This window comes from Cucurbita pepo, chromosome 2 (assembly GCF_057944985.1).
Source record: "Cucurbita pepo subsp. pepo isolate OVF chromosome 2, ASM5794498v1, whole genome shotgun sequence".
NCBI lineage: Eukaryota > Viridiplantae > Streptophyta > Magnoliopsida > Cucurbitales > Cucurbitaceae > Cucurbita > Cucurbita pepo.
The window spans coordinates 9536602-9541415 of NC_141799.1; the positions used below are offsets into that span (position 1 = coordinate 9536602).

Sequence of the window (4814 nt, forward strand, 5' to 3'; positions counted from 1 at the left end):
TTACAACAAATTTCTTTTTATTTTATAACAAAATTTGGTAATATAAACAGATACACAAAAGAATAGTATGAATCTCCACCGTCCATGATCATGCCTTCAATCCACTACACTTACACCAAACCCAATTCTCTTATTTCTCAGATCGTACTCCACCCACATATTCTGCTGATGAACGTTCCCGATTATATTACTCTCAGTCACAAGTCTATCTAACCGTCCGATCCCCACGCACTTCACCCCTTTCTCCACTTCCGTCAATAACCCTTCCCCTTTCCCGACCAATATCTCCACCCCATTCTCAAACTGGAACCACATGTCACCGATCCTCCGACCCACCGTCGCCGCCACTGTGCCGTCGAAACACATGTCAGCGACGGCGGCGTATTCATATCCTTTCTTCATCATGGGCCCCACTAATCAGACCATCTCTTCTCTGACCTTGCTGTAGGCCTCATCTACCAAATACGTCAAATCCGAGCCGGAGTCGATCATGGTCTGACCGGCCCCAGATGGGTCCGGTTTGAAAACGGCGGGCGAGATGTTGAGTTTGTTGTTGCCTATTCTTATCCCCTTCATCGGGAGGGTGTGTTGGATTCTGATAATCAGCCAGAGAAATCCCTTCTCGGTGAGAGGAAATCTTCGACAAGAGGTTGTTGGAAGAAAAATAAAATGCTTAAAAATAACAAAGAGGAGAAAGGGTGAAATTTTGACTGCGCAGGCAGGTTGTTTGATATTCTAAACAGATTTCCTATTTAAATATAAATTATCTTGTTTGATATTCTAAACAGATTTCCTATTTAAATATAAATTATCTTGTTTGATATTCTAAACAGATTTCCTATTTAAATATAAATTATCCTAAAAATGGCAGGTTGGCAGGTTGTTTGATATTCTAAACAGATTTCTAAGGCAGGTTGTTTGATATTCTAAACAGATTTCCTATTTAAATATAAATTATCCTAAAAATGGCAGGTTGTTTGATATTCTAAACAGATTTCCTATTTAAATATAAATTATCCTAAAAATGGCAGGTTGTTTGATATTCTAAACAGATTTCTAAGGCAGGTTGTTTGATATTCTAAACAGATTTCTAAGGCAGGTTGTTTGATATTCTAAACAGATTTCTAAGGCAGGTTGTTTGATATTCTAAACAGATTTCCTATTTAAATATAAATTATCCTAAAAATGGCAGGTTGTTTGATATTCTAAACAGATTTCCTATTTAAATATAAATTATCCTAAAAATGGCAGGTTGTTTGATATTCTAAACAGATTTCTAAGGCAGGTTGTTTGATATTCTAAACAGATTTCTAAGGCAGGTTGTTTGATATTCTAAACAGATTTCTAAGGCAGGTTGTTTGATATTCTAAACAGATTTCTAAGGCAGGTTGTTTGATATTCTAAACAGATTTCTAAGGCAGGTTGTTTGATATTCTAAACAGATTTCTAAGGCAGGTTGTTTGATATTCTAAACAGATTTCTAAGGCAGGTTGTTTGATATTCTAAACAGATTTCTAAGGCAGGTTGTTTGATATTCTAAACAGATTTCCTATTTAAATATAAATTATCCTAAAAATGGCAGGTTGTTTGATATTCTAAACAGATTTCCTATTTAAAATATAAATTATCCTAAAAAGTACTCCACACATGTCCTGGGAGTACGACCCAAAATGCAGTATTACCCAACTCTGGAGGACGACCCAAAATACATTTATTATCCATACTCTGGAGAGTACGACCCAAAATGCAGTATTACCCTCCTGCCCAAATGCACTATTACCCACCCCAGGTACCACACAGTACCCACACCGTTTTCCATACTATGAAGTATTACGCCTCTTAATTTATAGTAAAAGATTTTTTGGATGAGATGCTTTTAAGTAATACTTTGGTTGGCCAACTAAATATGTCACTCCCTACCAAATTGCCGTCTAAAACTTTGGTTGGCCAACTAAATATGTCACTCCCTACCAAATTGCCGTCTAAAACTTTGGTTGGCGCCGTCTAAAACTTTGGTTGGCGCCGTCTAAAACTTTGGTTGGCGCCGTCTAAAACTTTGGTTGGCGCCGTCTAAAACTTTGGTTGGCGCCGTCTAAAACTTTGGTTGGCGCCGTCTAAAACTTTGGTTGGCGCCGTCTAAAACTTTGGTTGGCGCCGTCTAAAACTTTGGTTGGCGCCGTCTAAAACTTTGGTTGGCACCGTCTAAAACTTTGGTTGGCACCGTCTAAAACTTTGGTTGGCACCGTCTAAAACTTTGGTTGGCACCGTCTAAAACTTTGGTTGGCACCGTCTAAAACTTTGGTTGGCACCGTCTAAAACTTTGGTTGGCACCGTCTAAAACTTTGGTTGGCCAACTAAATATGTCACTCCCTACCAAATTGCAAACGGAGGTATTCTGAAATCGTGTGAATCTAAATAAGGAAAAATGAAAAAATCAGGTTTTATCTAACAGGGTGTAGGCCAACTTGTCAAGATTCGGGGAGCGGCGACTTTTGGGGAAAGTCAACATGTTGACGTATTTGAATTTAACGGAGTTGGGGTTGTCTCCAAGGTAGAACAAGCCGGTTAGATCCGACCCGGTTCGATCCGGAACGCAATAGGAAAACTTGGATATTTTGGCCTGGGAGATGAAGGAGAGGCGTCCAGTATTGATTCCCAACATACCCCTGTTTTGGGTGGAGGCCATAGCGCAGCCCAGAAGGAGGGAGCGGGTAGTTAAGGAATTGGAGAAGGTGAATTTTTCAGTGACGAGATTACCCTCGGCCAGGGTCCCATCCGCATAGAAGTAGGAGTAGTGGCAGTGACGAGTTTGATCACAAGAAGTAGGAAGGGTAAAATCGGGAATTCGGGGTAGGAAGGGTAAAATCGGGAATTCGGGGTCTGCACAGAGTGGTGTTACAGGGAAGGAAAGAGAAAGAGGAGGAGAGATAAGGGTCAAACACATTAATCATGGGCTTCACTGATTTTCTCCTTACTTTGCCGTGACATTGAATCCAAGACAATTGGCTGCCGGTGTCTACTACCATGTCCATCTGCTGCGACGGCGATCCAATGGGAACAGACACCACAAGGGCGTTGGAGTAGTGGAAAGGGAACTTCCCATGGGATTTTGTTTTGGAAGAGAGGGAAAGGGAGGCTTCTTGGGAGGAGAGAGAATGGGAGGTTAGAGGGAAGGAGAGGGAGAGGGAGAGGGAGTTTGATGGGGAGAATAAGAGAGAATAGAGAGAAATAGGAGAGAGAGAAATGGAAGTCCAAATACACGGAAACAAATAAAAAAAAAAAAAAGCAACAACTAAAAAAGAACCTCTTTTCTAGTTTGTTTGTTGTTATTTTGTTAGTGGGTCATATCCAAAGTGTTTTTGGATGGAGCTGTTGTTTCCATTATATAGAGAGTAAAAATGGAAGAGAGAGCACATAATTAAATGTACAATAGAAAATTCAAAAATCCTATTTCAGGATAGTATTATAAACCAATTTTAGTTTTAGTTTGAATAAATTTGTGGTACAAATTTGAGATCGGATTAAATGATTTGTTTTTAGTTTGACTATATATGTGATAGAATTTGAATATGTAATTTTTTAGTCACAACTATGATATTAAATGAACTGAATTAATTTCACAGTGAATCTTTGTTTAACAATAATATGATCGTAGATTTAACCTCCATGAGTAGAATCTACCCTTAATGTGGTTGGGAGTCAATTTCTAAACAAAACCTGTGTAGGATTTCTAAACAAAACCTGTGTAGGATCAAACCAATAGCAACTTAGAAAATTTATTGACGGCTTAGGCAAACCAATTATGTGACTTTACTATTGGATTGGTTAGATGAATTGTGTGAAGTATGAATGACGTGTGTTCTATGTCTCTTACACATGTCGTACTTGTGACTGTTTGACATGTATCGTATTATGTTATGTTATAACTAAATCTATATTATGTTATGTGGGATCCCATGAGGCATATACATGACGTTATGTTATGTATCTTGTGATTACTTTCATGTTGTATGATGCATGATGTCTCTATACATACGTTATGTCATGCACACTATATTAGCATATTCTCTTTAGGTTTATGAAATATTGTTTAGCCATGTATGCTATTCATGAAAGTTATGTTTATGAAAGAACAAAGGTATGACCCACATCATAAGTATATGCCGTGGGTTAAAGCTATGAGGACCTCATGCATTTTGTGTGTCCTGTGCGTCGGGATACTTCCTCCTTATGATGAGTACGATTGCATACAGTACAATATTGTGTACACTATAGTATTATGCACGCTCTTTTTCCTTCACGACTTTTCCGCTAGCTTGAAAGTGCGCTAGTCAAAAACCTTGTCCAGGGGGTAGATATACGAGTCTACCTTGGGGTCCATGTCCATGTGTGTATACCGTGCGTAGAGAAGTAATGTACATCCAATCAGCCTGAACTAGAAAGTGAGACCACCTTAAAATCTTTACACTCACGAGTTCTTCACCCCTAGATCTCTATACTTTAATCAACTCTCTCCGTTTTTAAAAAAATAACCGTTGTATTTTATCATATGTAATGACTCGATTTTTCACTCATTTTAGCATAAACCATCTTGAGGAAATAGGTCATAACTTTTTTTTTAAAAAAAAAAAAATTAAAATACAAGACATAAAACAAATAAAGCAATACATTAAATTACAAGAAGTTAAATACATATATCAGTGGGCGTGCGATTTTAAATACAAAGATCAGTTACAATTGGAAACGGGTACAAAAGACATATGTAAATAAATATAAGACTCAAAAGACTTAGGTCAACGAGGTCCCCTCCATAG

General features: G+C 38.1%; 2 pseudogenes; both read right to left on the minus strand.

The window, feature by feature from the left end:
* On the minus strand, nucleotides 1-576 carry LOC147793593 (aspartic proteinase PCS1-like; annotated as a pseudogene).
* On the minus strand, nucleotides 1-4387 carry LOC147793592 (aspartic proteinase PCS1-like; annotated as a pseudogene).
* Nucleotides 4388-4814: the final 427 nt, after the last annotated feature.